The sequence below is a fragment of the Hyperolius riggenbachi genome, chromosome 4 (genome assembly GCF_040937935.1).
Source record: "Hyperolius riggenbachi isolate aHypRig1 chromosome 4, aHypRig1.pri, whole genome shotgun sequence".
Taxonomy (NCBI): Eukaryota; Metazoa; Chordata; class Amphibia; order Anura; family Hyperoliidae; genus Hyperolius; species Hyperolius riggenbachi.
The window spans coordinates 199,470,615-199,491,707 of record NC_090649.1 but is presented as its reverse complement, the minus strand read 5'-3'; the positions used below and the strand labels follow the sequence as shown (position 1 = coordinate 199,491,707).

At 43.3% G+C, this 21,093-nt stretch overlaps 1 protein-coding gene across 6 annotated transcripts in view; it reads left to right on the top strand.

Moving 5' to 3' along the window:
• The window catches only part of LPP (LIM domain containing preferred translocation partner in lipoma), a 419,710-nt gene that overhangs the window by 50,922 nt on the left and 347,695 nt on the right, over positions 1 to 21,093 (top strand). For 4 of the 6 annotated variants that reach the window (XM_068281216.1, XM_068281219.1, XM_068281214.1 and 1 more), the window contains one exon: positions 2,219 to 2,292. The exons of 1 other annotated variant lie outside the window; for it this stretch is intronic. The gene's annotated coding sequence lies outside the window, so the exon portion shown is untranslated. Of the gene's footprint in view, positions 1 to 2,104; positions 2,126 to 2,218; positions 2,293 to 21,093 lie in introns of those variants that run through there. One more of the 6 variants, XM_068281217.1, reaches the window with a different exon arrangement.

Genomic DNA, 21,093 nt, shown 5'->3' with positions numbered 1-21,093 from the left:
AGGGGATACACTGGTTTGTTTCACATTCTCAGTGAATCATACATAACTCGGGTATACCTTTTTGTTACGTTTTACAGATTTTTTTTTTTTTTTTTTTTGGTTTTCAGCTGAGCTGATAACTGAAGTTCCTGGTTGGCTATGGTGTTCATCTGACACTGACTAGTGTGTATGTATTTATCAGTATTTCTCAAGGTGTGGTGCTTATAACATGGAGTGCACAGGATTTAGAAAATACTATTTGTCATCTAGAAATCGTGCTTGGAGTGTCTTTTCAAAAGTCATCAGGAACTGGCAGTGTTTTAAGCTCTTATATATACTTGCAGATGGGCTGAATTTTTTTTTTTTTTTTTTTTTTTACAATAAAAATATGGGGAAAAAATGGCTTATCCATGAGTAATGATTACAATTTGGTTTATGCCTTGGGTTCCCCTATGCAGAACACACATTTGAAAGCCTGCATGGGCTGCAGAATATGCATTGGATGCATGTCATAACGAGGGAGACCACTCCCAAGCCTGACAGCTGTTCTTGCATCCCCCTTGCAGCTTTGAACACCCCACAAGCTTTCCGTGGCCTCACTGTAGTCAGGAGGGTGTGTCTGTCACTGCAAGTTATACATTGATATATGTGCACCACTTGAGAAAGGGCCTCACATCCCGAAACGTTGTGCTGATCTGTATGCTGTATAACTGCTGCAAATGTCATGATTGGTCGAGTCCAGATTGGTCCTGTATTGATTGGAATTGATTTTGGAGGCTTGGTGGATCCTCATTCCAACCTGTGACTCCCAGCCGAATAAGGTTCTACACTGAGGCCCGCATGTTATGTTTTGCTGTTGTAAAAGTATTAGAGGCAGAGGACTCTCTGGTAGTAATCCCAAGTGTAACTCGGGCTAGCCGCCGGGAGTTCAATGCAGAGTATTTGCGCAGCGGGCGCTTTTACTCGCCTTCTGGGTTATCCAGATTTCAGTAGCGCTTCCCCTTCCTGTCCTCCGAGGCTCTGAATCGCTCTGTATTTTGGGTGGAGTTTTAGTAAAAAAATAAAAATAAATAAATAAACCACACAGTCACACCGGCGGCGAAAATACCAGGTATAGCATGTATTTTGTAAAATCTATCGGGGGATATGTTTATTTTGCACCAAAGCGTTCATCTTTGGTTTCCTTTTAAAATATCTCAGAAAGCTCTGATGGCCAATTATAGAGTGTTTGAGCCCTTAAAATAACTATAACACAGCTAGTGAATTATAGAGATGGACAATGATATGCTAATGTTACCAGCTTGCATGCAAATTGTATGCAGCTCAAAATTGGGCCAATCAAAATCAGCAGGAGATGCATTTGATAAGCACTGTTCCAAAATGCATTAAATTTGCATGCAAAATGTAGTTATTGGCATCTTATTGATCATCTGTACCGAGGAGTAGGTAATGATTATCAGTCTAATTTACTGCAGCAATAAAGCCACTTTAGTATACTGCTTGTAAAACATTACTAATAAAACCAATAAATGGCGTTCCAAAAAGGAAAACCTTTTTATATTTGTAAGAAATATGTTCGGTAAATGTAGATTTTCTATAGTAGCAGTTTATTTCTGTACTAATGGTAGTGGTGGTTACTCTGCAATCATCTGATATGAAAAGTTCCCTATTCTACTTGTGCAGAGGATTGGGTGTGTGAACTGATCACAGCGAGACGTCTGCACGTTGACGTTAGTGAATCACCCCCAGTATGCTTTACATTACATTGTTTTGTGATTGTACTCCACTGTCTGTTACAATACTGAAGGGGACTGTTAGCGATCAGAGCTAGCGATAATGTGCTATAGTCTTGTGTGCAGCTCACTGTATGAATGCAGGAACCCATAGCACTTCAGGGCTGACACTGCAATGTTATGTCAGGAATTTTAGCACAGGGGCAGCAGGCTGGGCCCAGTCTCCTGGGGTTAATGATACGCATACTCTGGAATTCGGTCTCCAGATATTGCTTTTTTTTCTTTACTTTTTTTCCCAAAGTACCAAAACGGGGAAAACCAGAGAAGGATGATATTTGACAAGCTTGTTGGTCCTGTTTTCCATATTTGGAAATGTTTACCCAAAGCACTGATCTATTGAAAGAGGAGGGGAGGTGAGTCAGGGTTTGGAAGCAGGATATGAGTGCTTCAGTAGATGTGACATCCCCCTCCCTATGTTTTGAAGCTTGCTTTGTGGTCTCTTTCAGGTTAATACCCTTGTTGCACTGGATCTTCATTGAACTTACTGTGCAGTACCTGGAGAAAGAACCCGAACACTGAGGTGAGTGTAACAACATTATTCTGGCCTTGCGATTAGCCATGTGTGTTTAAATGAAGGCAAAGTTATCTTTTGCGAAACGATTTAATATGTGCTGCTATAATTTATTATTATAGACACTTCTTTGCAAGTAGATAATTGATGATCTGCGATTCTTTCACAAAAGTTGTGTAACATTCATGTCTGTGAAATGTGTGAAGCTGAACAATCTTAGATTATGGATCTAGTACATTTGCATGGAAAGCTGTAAATATGGGAAATGTGACAGTTGTGTGATTGTAATTTCAAGCTAGTTCTGGAAACTAGTCATATATATTTTTATTAACCTCCCACAGTTATCCTGGAAATCCAAGGATAACTGTGCAACATACAGTTTCTCACGTGATGCTCAGGCCTACTGGTGAGGTGACTGGTTTCATGTGATAGTTGTGCAAGACCACTTTTAAAGGCATGGCTGTGTCATAAGAGCTATTGTTAAGTGTCCACAGATGTATCTACCTTTCACTAATATGTTCCATACTCTTAAAGGGAAGGTTCAGGGACGATCAAAAGAAAAAAAATCAAATCCACTTACCTGGGGCTTCCTCCAGCCCATGGCAGGCAGGAGGTGCCCTCGGCGCCGCTCCGCAGGCTCCCGGTGGTCTCCGATACCCGACCTGGCCAGGCCGGCGGCCAGGTCGGGCTTCTTCTGCGCTCCATTATGCATTTCACGCGGGCGTGATGACGCCATCAGACGGCCTCCGGGCTGTACTTCGCAGGCTCATTAGTTCTGAGCCTGCGCAGTACAGCCCGGAGGACGTCCGATGACGTCAGCGCGCCCGCGTGTAATGCAGAATGGAGCGCAGAAGAAGCCCGACCTGGCCGCCGGCCTGGTCGGGTTGGCCACCGGAGACCACCGGGAGCCTGCGGAGCGGCGCCCGAGGGCACCTCCTGCCTGCCACGGGCTGGAGGAAGCCCCAGGTAAGTGGATATGGATTTTTTTTTTTTTTTTTTTGATCGTCCCTGAACCTTCCCTTTAAGGCCCACACACACGTCTAAATTTTTGGAACGATGGGTCGTTTGAACGTCCCGTCGTTCAGACGTCCGCCCGCTAAATCGGGCGTGTGTACAGACTGTCGTTCGCGTGATAAGACCGTGATCCGCCCGGCGGATCGCTCAAACTCAGTCTTATCACGTGAACGACAGTCTGTACACACGCCCGATTTAGCGGGCGGACGTCTGAACGACGGGGCGTTCAAACGACCCGTACCGAAAAATTAGACGTGTGTATGGGCCTTTAGGTTACTGTTGTTTAATCTATAATCTCAGGCCTTCCAGATATGATCAATGGCCTGTTATCCAAGGTATGTTTCTCAGTCCACAAACCCGATGCTAAACTTTAGTAATGAAACAAAAACAAGTTCCAGGATATCTGTAGGACAGTTTGTGGCTTCCTCCAGTCATATGCTCCATTTAAATATAATAATTCCTAAAGTGCGGCCAGTTATGGCCATTGAGAACAATGTGCAGGTATTAGTGACTCTGCTTTGCTTCAGCAGATGTCTGTGTGCACGGACATTGCCTTATTGCCCTACACAGTCTCAGTAGTTTAGTTCATCTCTCTCTGAAAGCTACTTACAAAACGCTAGTAAGAAACGCTTCTGTCACTGCTGTTGTGTTCCAAAAAATGTAATTCTGTAAGTAAACCTATCGGTACATTGACACACAATATTTGTGTACTTCAGATTTACTTCGAGGTGTAGCTCCAGGTAACACCTGTCATTTTAGGTTAGGCTAGCATTAGGAAGGCTTAGAGCCTTTATATTGCGGTTTGTGCCTTGTGATTTCCTTTGACTTCCTGTTTTCATTGGCCCTCTCCCCATGACAGAAATTATTATTATTGTATTTATTATTCATTTGTCTATCTGATTATTATTTATTATTCATTTGTCTAGCCCTGGCATCTTCCGCAGTGCTTTATAAAGTACATAGTCATGTCATTAACTGTACCTCCGAGGAGCTCACAGTCTAATCCTTAAAGTCCCTATGGAACACAAAGGCCAATTTGTGGGGAAAAAACAATTAACTTTTCAGTATGTTTTTGGGATGTTGTAAGAAGCTGGAGGGTCTAGGAAACTCCTTGTGTGCCGTTTGCTACTCCCCCAGTCTGTGTGTGCCATGATCATTATTGTGTGCAACATGCAACTGGGCCAGTCAAAGAACAACCTGGTGATTTTGATTGGCTGTATTCAAAGCTGCATACAATTTGCATGAAATGCTTTCAAGCTGGCATTTTTTTGCATCTCATTGACCATCTGACTGCTCAGTAAAGTTAACAGAACTGCTCCCATGTGAGCACAGCATAGATCGAATTTCAGCAGCTTCTGCAGTGGTGTGAGGTGTATTTCCCTTCTCAGCCTCCTGTCACACTGAACTGCCCTCAGCCAATCAGTGAGGAGCAGGATTGTGGGAGGGGAGTTAACAAGCTTCCATCTCCATGGCAATGTACCAGAATAGAGCCAGGCGAACTGAGATAAGATTCTTTTCAGCAGACACATTTATGATTATATTGGGATGCTTGCAATGCAGACTGAATGTAGACTACATAATAAACACAGAGCGATGGGTAATTGTCCCACTTTAAGCAACTTCGCATTCAGGTAATCATTAGTTTATGAATCAGACTAACAATTGCTCTAAATTTTTGAATCCAAGCTTATCCTTTAGTAACCAATTGTGTAGAACAGGGCTTTTCAACCTGTGGTACGCGTACCACCGGTGGAACTTTGCTGTTGGCCAGGTGGTACACTATAGGTTTGCCCGCCACTTAATTACCCATCTGCTCTTGTCCTGGTCCTTTCCTGCCTCCAAAAAGCTGGGCTCCCCTTCGTTTGATGCTTACTGTGCTGCCCTGAATACTTCAGACCTCAGAAAAAGAGCCCCTGGAGGGTACTTAAACATGGGAGGGGGAAGCCTCTTGATCTTAAAGAGGCTTCCACCTTCCTTCTCAGTGATGGGACCCCCCCCCCCCCCAAAGATCTCCTTGTCAAGGCTTGTAGGCGTTTGTAAATGCACAGTAGCAGCTCTCCGCTCGGGCTCCGGCAGAAGCAGTCGAGCTGGAGCAGGTCCGCTCTACTGCAGAGGCACACTGGTGGTACTTCAAAATTTTCAGGCGATAGAAGTGGTACAATTGGTGAAAAGATTGAAAAGCCATGGTGTAGAACACCAAAAACCCCTCCCCCATCCTTCCAGCCCCACCTACTTCTTCACGCTGCAGAATGTTTGCTTGCTTAAAGTTGCTTAGTAGTTAAAAACATGAGCTTAAATCTTTTTCAGTCTTCACTAGGGATGAGCTGGTGATTAGTGGCCAAACTGAATCAGCATGTTAGTGGGCATGGGTTGCTGCAGGTGGAGTTAACTCGACTATCACCATCTCTGGTCGATGCGCTGCATGCTGTTCTCCTTCCTGACTTCTGACTGTGGAAGTGTCGGGAAGAATGGGGGCAGCATTATGGAGAAATGGGTGAGTAAACTCTCTCTGCCACGGCCTGCGCCCATGAACATGCCACCTGAATCTCACTCATCCGGAGTCTTCACCTGATGGTCTTGCAGTACTTGTCGAGCTTTCTCCAGCAGTCTTCTACAGCATGGCAATCTACAGTATTACCTCTCCCATGGGGCTTCATACAGCGGATGGTCAGTTTCATGTCTACCTTTATAGTTTGGCACTGGGGCATTGCGATGCACATCCTATAAACCGAGGAAAATTGCGTCATGCGACAAATACAGTACATTACTGTTGCAGTGAAACCTTTTTTTTTTTTTTTTTTTTAAACGGAGACTGGTGATCCAGTAATACACAGCATTGTTCGCTTATTTCAACAGGTTCCACCAAAAAACAAAAGTGGTGGATTTTTTCTTATTATCTTAAAAGCTGAGCAGGAAAGTGACCATGGAGTGTGTGGCCCCTTTACCTTATGAGCTAGTTCAGTGCTCAGTTGTGTTGCAGAATAATTCTGCATGCTAACTCACTGCCAATTCCGTTGTATGGGGATGTTCACATCTCTGCATTGTAGCGGAGCGTGTTATTCTAATTTGCTGCATGCAGGCTTTGTTTTCAAATCTATGTCCAGTCTCCATTGCTGTTCACACTCATAACATGTGCATTATGCAACTGACCACTGTGTATCCAGCCTACACCTGCACCTACAATCCCCACTGCTCTCTAATTAAGCTACATACACATGAGGCACGGATGTCTGCAGTTGCATGGAGACAAGCAACAGTTGAAAGTCTCCAGCAAGGACAGTTGTATACAAGCAACGATTGTATACACGCGGCAACAACCTGTCTGCAACATAGCGGAAACTGTTGCTCAGCAACTTCTGTCGCAGGTTCAATGAACTGTCAGACTCACAAGAGTTGCTAGAGACTAGCATACACACGACCGCACCGGCTTGAGACTAGGGACGGTTGCTGCAACAGCTGTTGCCGGGGATTGAACAAGTCAATCGCCTGGAAGGCCCATACACACGGGCTACAACTGTTGCTGGAAACACATGGCGCGCGCATGTTGCGGCAACAGTTCCTCCATGTGTATGAGGCGCGCGCAAGCAACTGTTGCTAATCAGAGCTGTCTCCAGGCGATTGACTTGTTCAATCCCCAGCAACAGCTGTTGCAGCAACCGTCCCTAGTCTCATGGCCCACACTCACGAGGGACTTTTGTCGCCTCAACACGCGGCGCGCGCGTGTTGCGGCGACAGGTCGCCCGTGAGTATGGGCCGTTGCACGCGCGCGCACCCCGAACTGTCGCCCGTCGCTCTTGTCGCCATGCGATTGAAAGTTTCAATCGCATGGCAACAGTCGCCGCCGCACCTCCGCCGCAACTGTCGCTAGTCCGCGTGAGTACGCGGACTAGCGACAGCAACCTCCATAGAGGTAAATGGAGCTTCCGGCGGGGGGAGGAGGAACGTCGGCGACAGCTTCCGTCTCGCCGCTGGTCCCTCTTCCGCGTGTGTACGCGGAGGGACCTGGAGAGAAGCTGTCGCCGGCCTGTCGCTAGCACGCTCACGTGTGCTGGCGACAGGCCACTTCTGCAGCCCGTGAGTACGGGCCATCAAGTCGGTGCAGTCGTGTGTATGCTAGTCTCTAGCAACTCTTGTGAGTCCGACAGTTCATTGAACCTGCGACAGAAGTTGCTGAGCAACAGTTTCCGCTATGTTGCAGACAGGTTGTTGCCGCGTGTATACAATCGTTGCTTGTATACAACTGTCCTTGCTGGAGACTTTCAACTGTTGCTTGTCTCCATGCAACTGCAGACATCCATGCCTCATGTGTATGTAGCTGGAGACAGCTCTGATTAGCAACAGTTGCTTGCGCGCGCCTCATACACATGGAGGACCTGTTGCCGCAACATGCACGCGCCATGTGTTTCCAGCAACAGTTGTAGCCTGTGTGTATGGGCCTTTAAAGCTAAGTACCCACGGGGGTACAATTGTAGCTGTCGCCGCACACGGGAGCGTGTGCGCGACAGTTCGGCGGCAGTTCGGCGACAGCTCGTCGCCAAATCCCTCTGCATCCACACGGCAGCAGAGGGATTAGCGATGCGGCGGAAGCTGTCGCCGAGTTTCCTCCCCCCCGCCGGAAGCTCCGTGTGGTGTGTGTGGGTAGCTGTCGCTAGCCCGCATACACATGCGGGGCTAGCGACAGTTCCGGCGAGGTTGCGGCGACGACTGTAGCCGGCGATTGAACATGTCAATCGCCTGGCGACAGCTCCGACGGGCGACGGTTCGGGGCGCGCGCATCATACACACGGGGGAACTGTTGCCGCAACACGCGCGTGCCACGCGGTTGCGGCGACGGCCGTCCCCCGTGAGTATGGGCCTTTATCTCCGTCAGCCCTTTCCTTGGCCACACTTCTCCCCCTCTATCCCAGTCATGCAACATCAATGTTCCTCACATTTCCACCTTTTTCCCAATTAGGAGAGAATTCACATTCCGCTACCACAGCGTAGACCATAGATACGTTGAAAACAGACATGTCTGGACGGATTGAGTAGATAACGTAGGATCCATCAACCTGTCCGTTTATCAGTTATTCTCCAGTTTTGGAAATTGTCCAGTTTTGTGTGTAGACTGACTTGATTTTTTTTTTTTTTTTGTTCTTTAAATGCTCCTGAAGATTCAGCAATGACCTCTTCTGAATGTGTCCACGGAGTTCTGTGGAGGCAAACAATGCTTTGAGTAATCTAATTTCTTACACTGCCTTCTGGAGAGATGTTCTACTCCCTCTCTCTGTGCTCCTTTCAATTAGGACTGCTTGGTTTTTATAGTTACTGTTCCATCCAGATGTTTTCTTTGAATGTGTATTGCTACAGTGACATTCCAATTGCTACAGTGACATTCCAATGTGGGAGTGGGTCTGGCCTACCAGTCACTCACCCACCAGTTCTGTTCTATGGAGAGAGGCATAGCCTGAAGAAATAGTTGAGGGGCAAATTGTTTGTCTCCGCAATCTGTATTGAGGAGGACTTGTAACACCTTATACAGACTAACCAGCAAGCTCATGGTGAACCAGAACTCATTGGAGTGTGTGAGGGGCTACAATGGTCCTAAAAGCCCCCTTACTAAAATACTAAGGAAAAAAAGAGTTCACTTTCTTAAAACAGAGAATTTGCTGAATATATGCAAACTTGGTATTACAAGCTCTACTCCACAGAGCCAAATTAATCCATGTCATGCACTGATGAGGATCAAACAATCCGAAACAGTCTGTATGCATGTTGGATTATTATGGCTCTGTACAAATTAACAAACTGACACATTGTTGCATTCCAGCAGTCCTGGAGGTGTGTTTAGCTTCTAAGGGTAACAATGGTTAATTTGCATATATTCAGCAGTGATGCACTGGGAGACATCTCAAGCTCACTCCAACCTGAATTATCGCAAATTCTTTCTGTTTTAAGAAAGCAAACTTTTGTTTTCCAATCTATATTGAGATGAGCAAGTATTGGAAATGTAAAGCATATTCCATGAGTTCTGCATAAAGTGGGATTACTCACAAACCTCAAACTGCGAGGGTAACTGGTCAGTAGGAAAAAATGAACAGTAAGAATCGCATTTCACAGCGGATAAGCTGCCCCATGAATAAGCCCACTGCCTCCCACTAAAAATTAGGCCATGTCTTGTGACCTGCGGAGAAGCTGCCTTCCCCAATGTGGTACTCTAGCCCCCACATGCAGAGTGTACATTAGAGCATGCCAGTGGAAGCAAAGCATGCATTTAAGGCTGCCGTTGGAAGCATAGCTACCTCTCCTCACTACAGCTTGCTTGCATGCTTGCCTCTCTCCAGCAGCTTCTGAACTGACAGCTAGAACTCCAGGCTCATGGTCATGTGATTGCAGAGAACCTGGAGCTTCGGTGGCCACTTCAAAAGCTACTGGGGAGATGAAAAAATGTGCGTGCGCGCACAAACGCACTTTATACCCCACATTTTCCATTCTACTATATATACATGGCCGTCTGAGTGTCATACAGTTTCAAATCAAACAGTTGTGTTGCGACCTGTGAGCAGTAAGCTAATAGGTGAATTTGGTGTTGTATACAGAAAACAGAGGCGCTAAAAATTATTAAAAGTGCGGAGGAGGCAGTGGTGGACTTGCCTCCTTTAAGCAGAAACAAATACTGTCAATTTGAAAATCACAGCATTTTATTTTTTTTTTTTTATTTTCCAACAATACATTTTTATTATACACCAATAAATTTTTTTTACAACAGTTGTAGTAAACGGTACATTTAGAGGTGACATACATTGTGAAGGATATTCAGCATTAGGAGATATTCTTATGCTTCATACACACTTGAGATAAAAGTCTTTGGAAAAGGCAAGATCACAGACCAATCTTACCCAATTCCATGTAGTATGAGAGCCATACTCTACACAGTCTATTCTATGGAGCTGCACTCCCCAACAAATAAAATCTTTGCAGGATGCTGCACACACAGATGCCCGTACACACTCAAAAGATCATTATCTGCAAAAGATCTGTTCCTGCAAAATATCCATTCCATGCAAAATGCATTATAGTCTATGAGATCTGCAGATCATCATACACACTTGGTTTAACAGACAATCATCTGCAGATCAGATTCAACAGGGTGGATTTTCCGATCTGCAGATGATTGCCAGATATGCAGATGAAGTCTGTTAAACCAAGTGTGTATGAGGATCTGCAGATCTCATAGACTATAATGCATTTTGCATGGAATGGATATTTTGCAGGAACAGATCTTTTGCAGATAATGATCTTTTGAGTGTGTACGGGCATCTGTGTGCGCAGCATCCTGCAAAGATTTTATTTGTTGGGGAGTGCAGCTCCATAGAATAGACTGTGTAGAGTATGGCTCTCATACTACATGGAATGGGGTAAAATTGGTCTGTGATCTTGCCTTTTCCAAAGACTTTTATCTCAAGTGTGTATGAAGCATTATCCTCAACTGGTAAACCAGGTCCACCTACATCCACTAACCTAATCCGGCTGGATGAGGTGAAAAAAGTCACTCAGTAGATTTGTGCTACTGGAGCAGTGGCTGATTGCCATCCAATAGCTTAGATTGCAAGGTAGATGTCATAAGGATAAATTTGTCTTGATACAGTATAGATTTGCTTATTAATTTAGGTATGTCATATAATATACGATTCTCTATACAAGAGGTGAAGACTGTTTGCATTGACTGATGTCTAGTACACTAAATAGTCTCATTAAAACATGTATAACCAATAACACAGAAAAACACTATAACAAAACCTAGTTCTATCTGCTTCTAACTCAAGGAGTTTTCGAGTCTTTATGAATGTTCTGATTGTGTACCCGTTCTCTTGGTGGAACTATCTGTATTGATTGGTTTGGTAGTCGTGTAATTTGCTCTCAGGATTGTCTCCAGGATCATATTACGCTTGTAATAGGATAATAGACATTGGAATTGTTAGGTCAGAAGATTTCCAGGAGGTGGTAATCATGTATTGTGTTGCCATAATCAGGTGACAGATATGCATCTGTGAGGGTAGATCTATTTTATCTAGGTCTATACATAGAAGAGCTAATTGAGGCGATAATTTAAAATCGGGAGAGATATTTCGAATGATATATCGTTCTGTTGCAAGCCATATTCGTTTTACTACAGGGCATTCCCATAGCATGTGAAGAAGGGTTCCAGTGTGTACCGAGCATCTCCAACATAAGGTTGATGCGTTATGTGTAAAGGAAGCTAGTTTCCTAGGTGTGAGATACCATCTAGTAAAGATTTTTATAAATTGCTCCCAGTGCGTGTTGCGCCTAGATAGTCTAGCTAATTTCCTGTTTGCTTGTAGTATTTGGGGAAGTGTTAATTCCATATCTAAGTCATTCGACCATATTTGAATATATTTATTCAATGGTGAATCGGCTTGTGTTATTAGTTCACTGTACCAAAGGGCTATTGAGTCCTTTTATTGGTTTAGTAGAGTTTAGAGATGTAATTATTTGATTATTTAATTCTGGAATAAATATTTTTCGCCTCTGAAATATGCTGGTTATTCTGTAGTATGTGAAGGCATAGCTTAAAGAGACTCTGTAACAACAAAAACCTCCCCTGGGGGGTACTCACCTCGGGTGGGGGAAGCCTCCGGATCCTAATGAGGCTTCCCACGCCGTCCTCTGTCCCACGGGGGTCTCGCTGCAGCCCTCCGAACAGCCGGCTGTAGCTTCAATATTTACCTTTGCTGGCTCCAGCGGGGGCGCTGTGGCGACTTTCGGCACGGAAATAGACGGAAATACCCGATCTCCGTCGGGTCCGCTCTACAGCGCAGGCGCCGGAAACTTGCGCCTGCGCAGTAGAGCAGACCCGACGGAGATCGGGTATTTCCGCCTACTTCGGCGCCGACAGCCATCAGAGCGCCTGCGCAGGAGCCAGGAAGGTAAATATTGCGTCACGGCTGTACGGAGGGCTACAGCGAGACCCCCGAGGGACGCAGGACGGCGTGGGAAGCCTCATTAGGATTCTGAGGCTTCCCCCACCCGAGGTGAGTACCCCCCAGGGGCCGTTTTGTCGTTACAGTTCCTCTTTAAGGGCAGATTGTATTTAAGTCTGAGATCCTCAAAGGATTTCATAGTAGAGTTGTTAAACAAATCATTTAAGTTATTCAGGCCCGCTTGTAATAAAGGCAGTATGTTGATATCTAATAATAACATTTTTAAAGTAGTAAGGGGTATTCTAGGTCTGGAGGTTGAGAAAATCACAGCATTTTATTGACGTGGAGTATATAACAGTAGCAGGTGAACAAACGCTTGGTATTACCTAGACATGCTACTGTTCTATACTCATATTATTGCCTGATGAAGCAGGGTCATACCTGTGAAACGTGTTGCACATCCTTTGGCGTATGTCAATGTAAGCAAGAGGTAAGTCCACCACTGCCTCCTCAGCACATTTTAGCTATTTTTATTCTTGTAGTGCCTCGGTTTGCTGTACAGTATTTGAGCCCACCCTTGGTGGAGGGGTGTTACCCTCTTTCTTCTGATCTACGGAGAGCGACTTCTTAATCCTGAGTGGACTAATCTCCCCACCTGCAATTACTGTGGTTGCCTATTGGGTAAACCTGGTTTGTGAGTATTACTTTGCTTACTCTACACTACCCATGTGAATACCAGTACTTGCTACACTATATTGGGCTCTCGGTGTACCCGTCTTTGTATTTCCTTTACAAGCTTGCTTGGCCTTCTCGTATACCGAACAGGTGAGTTTGGTGGGTGGGAAGAGGGGGAGAGAAGAAGCTCTGAGTAGGGGAACAGACTCCACAACATTAGACTAAAGAAAAATTCCCTTCTATAGGGAAAGATAGCCAGAGAAGTCCTTGTCCACCAGCCATGCTGTCACTTATTACATTTTGCTTTTTAGATGAGCTTTGTTTAGTCCTGATTTTGCTTTTTATTCACGTAACACCTAGTCAGGTCCAGGGCAATTTTTGAAATACAAAATCTGATGAAAACGGATTGGACATTTGTAATAGAAAATGTCCAATAATATTTCTTTAGTAAATCGGCCTTTCTGTGTCCAGTTTTATTCTCTGTAGAGATGATACGGAAAGTTGCCATCATGTCTCGGAATGCAGAAAGTGCTTTAAAACCAAGACAAAAAAATATTTTTGCTGTTTTATGAAATACTAATGAAATACTTACATAAATCATTGCTGGAATAAGGTGGTCCTATGCTATACTTGGCTTTGATAAGAACCTTAAATGTAACAAAAAGCTATCAAGAATGAAGGTCCTTTTGATCAATTTTTCTCAACTGAACTTTGTTCGGTTAAGACCATTTGTTTTTTAATAAAAACAAGTTGGTAGCACGAGCAGTGGGGGCAGGATGGGGAGGGTGGAGTGGCGCACGACTGACAGCTGCATAGGGCAGTACAAAGTGCATACACAAATACAATTATGATTTTCCCATTTTTCCCACTTCCGTGTAGCATAAGAGGCTTATCTACATGTGATCATAGTATTCAAAATCTGCTGTCCCCTTTAACATGCAAGGCTGAAGGGCCTGCTCCTATGCACTAGCCGGGTGTTTGGTGTGGAAAAGGTTGCCCCCATCCCTCAAAGAGTTGCATCTTAACATGGCAGTGGCAACATGATGCATTTTTGGCTGCCTGATATCACCACCACATATCAAACGATGACACTTGGTGTTTCAATTGTTGCCATTTAGCTGCATGAAATTGCAGTCAAAATGTGCTCGTGTACGGCAGCCAGGAGGCTGAACTGCCCAACAAATATGCAGATCAGCTTCCCGCATAAAACAGACCTTTTGTGATGGCTGCAGTACAAGCAATGCTAGATCTGATCTCTATACAAGGTTGTAGAGCCAATAGATATCTACTTATAATTTTATTTACATATTACCAGTTCTATGGTTTGCTTAACTGGTCCAAAAGAATGTCAACAAGGCAGTTGTGTTGGCGGTTGGAGGAGAGAAGCAGAAAAGCTTGCAGGAAAAACCAGTAAAGAGACCCTGAGACTAACTACTTACCAGTTTTATACATACCTGGGGCTTCCTCCAGCCCCATAAGCCTGGATCGCTTCCACGCCGCCGTCCTTCGCTGCCTCTATCCGCCGGTACTGGGTCCCGTCTTTTTGGCCAGTCGACGCAAGTGCAGTGCGCTTCCTCCGTACTGTGCAGGCGCATGCGTACAGAGCCGGAGGGAGCCCCTGTGCATGTGGAAGACTGGTCGCGTCTGGCGGAAGTGACGGGACCCGGTACCGACGATGGAGGCAGCAGAGGACGGCGGTGTGGGAGCGATCCAGGCTTATGGGGCCGGAGGAAACCCCAGGTATGTATGAAATCTTTTCCTATTTTTTAATAAGCTTTGTCTTTGGTTCCCTTAAACATCTGGGGAAAATCCAAACCCGAAAGAGCGCTGAGCATGGCAGAAATTTGTACAGACATACATTGTTGTTCAGTCCTACTGTGTGAGTGTCAAATTGGGTCACAGTTATCTCAGGTCATACATAGCTTAATGGGTACTCAATGTGGCATGAGCTAGACATGAGGGCCCTGGAGTCGGTACAAAAATAATCCGACTGACTCCTCAGTTTATGAAACCACTGACTCCAACTCCAGGTACCCAAAATTGATCTGACTCCACAAACCTGATAGACATGTTTATCTATACTGCCAAGCATACATATTATTGGGCTGTGTTCCTTTACTTCTTTTTCTACATGAAAGAGTTAATCAGGTATGCAATTAACAGTATCTCTCCAGTCGGGACCTAGTCAGACTGTAGTGTAATCCTCACTGAATTAGGAATTACAGCCATAAAACATTTCCCTGGCAGAGAACCGTTTCTGAGAGCAGGGAATAGGGGAAAAAAGGGGTCAATAGTTCATATATTTTGGCTTAGAACTCTCTGATTTTGAGGAGGACCATATCAATTAGTTGAGACAATACTACTTTTTTAGCTGATGCGCAGAAAATAAAACTGGCCGTTTCTAAATTAATTTTTAGGAGTACTGGTAGATGAATATATACATTTCATTTGTGATTAGATTTTCACCTCAAGTTTCCTTTAGACATTAGATTTGTTAGACGTAGATTCCAATGAAAATCCATTCCTCTTTTACAGATTGACATAGAAGGGTGTGTACTGAGGAAGCCATGCAGTTCGTGCTTCCATATTTGTGTTCCTTCAAGCAGTCTAATTATTTTATATGGAATTATATGGATTTCTGCGCAAATTGGTCTTAAATGTGATCTGAACTTCATCTAAGTCACAGCAATAGACAATCAGTCTGCTTAAACTAATACCACACTAATAATTAAATGTTTCCATGTTTCTATTCAACACACCATGTAAACATTCACAGTGCAGGTGGAAAAAGTATGTGAACCCTTAGGGTGCATACACACATCAGACCATAGTCTTTGGAAAGTGAAAGATCACAGACCAATCTTACCCCTTTCAATGTAGTATGAGAGCCATACCTACACAGTCTATTCTATGGAGCTGAACTCCCCATCAGAAAAAATCTTTGCAAGATGCTGCACACACAGATGCTGTACAGACACAAAAGATCAGTATCTGCAAAAGATCTGTTCCTGGCAAAGATCCATTCCTGCAAATTGCATTCATAGTCTATGGGATCTGCAGATCATCATACACACCTTGTTTAACTGACATTCATCTGCAGATCATCTGGATCTGATCTGCAGATGATCTGAAGATGATTGTCTGTTAAACAAGGTGTGTATGATGATCTGCAGATCCCATAGACTATGAATGCAATTTGCAGTAACGAATCTTTGCCAGGAACAGATCTTTTGCAGATATTGATCTTTTGTGTCTGTACAGCATGTTTGTGAGCAGCATCTTGCAAAGATTTTTTTCTGATGGGGAGTTCAGCTCCATAGAATAGACTGTGTAGAAATGCTCTCATACTACATGGAAGGGGGTAAGATTGGTCTGTGCTCTTTCATTTTCCAAAGACTATGGTCTGATGTGTGTATGCACCCTTAGACTAATGACATCTCCAAGAGCTTATTGGAGTGAGGTGTCAGCCAGCTGGAATCGAATTAATGAAATGAGATGGGAATTGTTGGTTACAGCTGCCCAATCCGATCAGATTGATGGAATCAAAACATATCGATTTAATCTGATCATGTTGGCTAGCCGCTCTTTCTGTCGGTGGGTCAGAACCATAGTTTCTGGTCGATATCCTGATCGAACCAGGTGATTGATCATCCGGAAAATTGTGTTAATGAACACCTTTTAAAATGTTCAATATTTGCTGCATGTTCGTATTTTTTATTATAACCCCCACTGCCTCAACAGCCTTGTATAGGAGAATGATTTGAGCCAAATAAATTATTTGACACAGCAGCTTTGTAATGGGGGTGTGGCATGACTGGACTGCAGGGTTTAAGCTGCTGATCTTGTCTGTCATGCCACTGACTCAGAACACACATGCAGATCAGATGTTTCTGACTAAAATCTGCCCATATTAGACACATGCTTATTTCGGGTGTGAGATTCAGACACTGCAGTCAACAAGATCAGTGCAACTGCCAGGCATTGGCAATTGGCATTCTTTCAGAGGAAATAAATATGGCGGCCTCCATATCCATCTCACTACAGGATCCCTCTAAAGCAGGATTAAACTTTCTATGTAATGCATTTTAAATTATTTGGCTCCCTTACAATAAATGTATCGTACCTGTAAGGCCTTGTTCACATTTAGAGCAGATGGCTGTGTGATCGGAACGCAACGTGTCCGATTGCACGCCATCTGCGCTACTATGCGCTGCAGATCCCATTCATTACAATGAATAAGCTCTGCGCTGCGATTCCCAAAAATGCATGCAGCCCGCAATAGCGCAATCGCGCTGCATATAATGGGAACGGCAGAAGGGCTGTCTATGCCCTTCTACCGTTCTTGCGTGTCGCACACTATGCGCGCTGCCAAAATGCGCATGGCATCGCGTATTGTCTGAATGAGCCCGAACACCCTTTCCTGTGTCTGATCCCTGGCACAATGGTAAATACTTTTTTCTTTTATATTCATCCTGGGTAAGCTTCCATCTTGAGCTCACTTCTGCAGGAAAAACGCAATTGCTCCAAAACCTCCACAATTGCAGAAAAAATAAATTTCTTCCTCCTGCTGCCTATGTCACTAAGGGACTTCAGATTCAAACCGGTATATACTGCTGAATATGCAACTATTTATTGCCGGATAATGATTTTATATACATTTTCAAGCAATATGGAATGGATTTTATTATGATTTTAAGAGCAGTGTTTAATACCACTTTAACCTGTTAATCAGTGGGACAGAATGTAAAGTCAACATACATAAAATGTTTAATGGTTCTTCTGCCCAATCTTTTATGCCTGATAAGATCTAGCAGGTTTCCTGTCCCTGTCACAATACAGTTATGTTCATAAGTTTACATACCATTGCAGAACTTACGATTTCTTAAAGGAGAACTGTAGCAAGAGGTATGTGGAGGATGCCGTATTGATTTCCTTTTAAGCAATACTAATTGCCTGGCTGTCCTGCTGATCCTGTCTCAAATACATTTAGCCATAGACCCTGAAAAAGCATGCAGCAGATCAGGTGTTTCTGACATTGTCAGATCTGATGATTGCTGCATGGTTGTTTCTGGTGTGATTCAGACACTACTACAGCCAAATAGATCATCAGTGCTGCCAGGCAACTGGTATTGTTTAAAAGAAAATAAATGTCAGCCTCCATACACTTCTCGCTACAGTTGTCATTTAACTATGTTTCATAGAATATGAATAACAGAAAAACTTCTTTTCACTCATGGTTTGTGGTAGACACTAGCTATTTATTGTCAAACTGTGTATTGACACAGTTGGGTTTTAATAGCTTTTAAAGGTAACAATCTTCACCTGTAATCTCTTTGCTTGTGATTCGTGGGTGTGTAAAACAAAAAAGAAAAGGGGAAAAAAACGAAGTTAGCGAGTGTCTGGACGTCTGATAGACCCATTTTTTTTTATTCAGTGCTGCACTGATGTTTTTGGGATTTCAAAGTCTTAGGAAAAGCAAAATGTTCATATTCTATAAAAAATGGTTAAGAAATCAAAGATTCTGCCAGGGTATGTAAGCTTATGAGCACAACTGTATAGTGATCAGTCATGTGCACAACTGATCAGTATTACAACATAAGAAAACGGTGTACTGCGGAGGGGAACTATTACTGTCACATCTCCAATTAAACAACTGTTTACCTTTCAATTCTGATTAATTCTGTTGAATTCACTTCCTATCAATGGATACTTTTTGATCTTGATTTATTTTTCTTGCACATTATGTGTAACTGCACACTGCTCTCTAGTGTACAGAGCAGAATTACCTAGGCACCTAGTGAGTTCCTGACTGTTGTTTATGGAGCCTCTCTGCACCGGACAGGTGCAGAGAGGGGCTTTTTTTCCCCAACGCTTTACTTGAGCACAATTTTTTGCATGAGACCTTAGTACAAGGCATTTAGATAATCCGACTCCCTGGAGCTTCCCTCTGCTCTCCCACTCTCCTGTACTGAGTGATCAGCCCTATTTTTAGCCAGATTCTCATTCATGTTGGTGGGGACATCTTGAATGGCCAACATGGTGGTTTCACAATTTCCTAGCTAGTAGTTTATTTGCATTATTAGTAGTTTATTTACACTTATTTTAGTAGCAGGTTTATTCGCTAATATAGACACCATCAGACTGCTGAACATTGGCTGTGATAAAATGCCTTGAATGTTATGTTCTTTCAGGCAACATGGACAATTTTAGAAAACTGCTGCAGTTACATAGTTATTTGGGTTGAAAAAAGACATACATCAATCGAGTTCAACCAGACAATGACAAAACCTGATCACACCAAATACTGATTTCATTTTTTTTTTTTTTTTGATGGTCACTTTGTAATTTAGAACGTTTCTTGTTTTAGTAAAACTATTGATGGCATTTTAAAAGCATTCCTGCTTGAAAACTATTTTGAACCATAGATGCACTTCTCACTTTTCTTAAATATCAGGTATGTAAGTGGCTGACTCAGTCCTGACTCAGACAGACAGGAAGTGACTACAGTGTGACCCTCACTGATAAGAAATTACACGATTCCAAACTAGAAGCCCCTGGGTTAGAATAGTGTTGGGTGGCTTGGAGGGGATATGAGGCCTCTTAGGAGATCTAATGCTGCACTATCTTTGTTCGGATCCAAACTGTACCCCAGTGCCTCAGCATTATACGAGTTGGCTATAGTAAACCAAGACGCGATATGCTGCAGTTGTGCAGCAAAATAGTAGTGTTGCAGCGAAGGAAGGGCAAGGCCTCCTAGTCCATTTGGACTTACTAATAAAGAGTGCTTGATGCGGGCTCTTTTATTATTCCAAATAAATGCAATAATTGAGCGTAGTTTGATTTGCATGTGTAGTACAGCTAAGAAATAAAACATTAGCAGCAGAGATAGGAGTCCAGTATTTACAGTGCAGGAAGAGTTAAACTCCAGTTATTTATGCAGAGCTTATCTGGGTTCCACGACTTTCATAGTCGAGCTGTCTTCTGAAGCGTATTATCTCAAGTGTCTGTCACAAATTTTTTTTTTCTGCAGAGGACATCTCAAAAGTTCACTAGCCTGCTCTGTGAAAGCATTTAGAATGCTGAGTAGTGTGTAAACTGCAAATATTAGAGAAAGATGCAATGTTATAAAAAAACACACTATATAACTGAAAATAAAAATGAGACTATTTTCTTCGCTACTAATGTTCTAATAATTATCCTTACTACACAACCAATTCATTATATCATATATATTTTTTTCCCCGCTTCAGTGTCTCTTTAAGGGCTCATTTCCACTATCGCGAATTCGCATGCGTTTTTCGCATGCAAATTCGCATAGCAATACAAGTGAATGGGACTGTTTCCACTTGTCAGGATTCCTGTGCGTTTTTCTGTGCAGAAAAAATTCGGATGGCAGAGCCATCAGAATTCGCATACCGCATACCGCTATGCGAATCGCATACAATGCATTTAATAGGAAATTCGCATGCGGTTTGTGTATGCGAATTTTCATGCGAATTTTCATGCGAATTCGCATAGAAACAATGGAAAAAGCACACCAGCACTGCCATGGTTAAATTCGCATACATCGTCATCCATGCGAATTCGCATGCGACTTCGTATGAAAATTCGCATACACCCGCATGCGAAATTCGCATCTGCATGCGAATTTTTACAGCGGCGATTCGCACCGCAGAAGTGGAAATGCAGCCTAAAGTAGAAGGTATTAAGTAATTCAGCTTTTAAGCACAACTAAAGTGAGGGGAACATAGAAGCTGCCTTATTTATTTCCTTTTAAAAAATACCATATCAAAGGGCTAGAAGTACTCCACTAACATTTTCTGCTAGTCACTGTTTTTATGTCCCCTTCTTTGCAATAACTATTGCCAATTAAATAAGTAAATGGATATATGCATAAAGAAAGAATCCATCTACCTGTTATGAATACAAAGCTCCCGATCGGTTGCTGAAAGAGATTGCAATATTTTATTCTCACTGCGTGTATTAAGCAATACTTTAGTGAATAGTAGAGCAGAATATTTATTTATTTTGTTATGAAACTTGCAGAAGTTTCTCCCATGTCTGGAAGCAGGGCTTGCCACTGATAGCACAAGCCTTATACATCATGCTCTCTGGCACGGAGACAGATATTTCCCCAGTATGGTAATCCCAAGAACAGACTTAAGGTTTTCCTGTTTACACAAGAAATGATACATCTTGT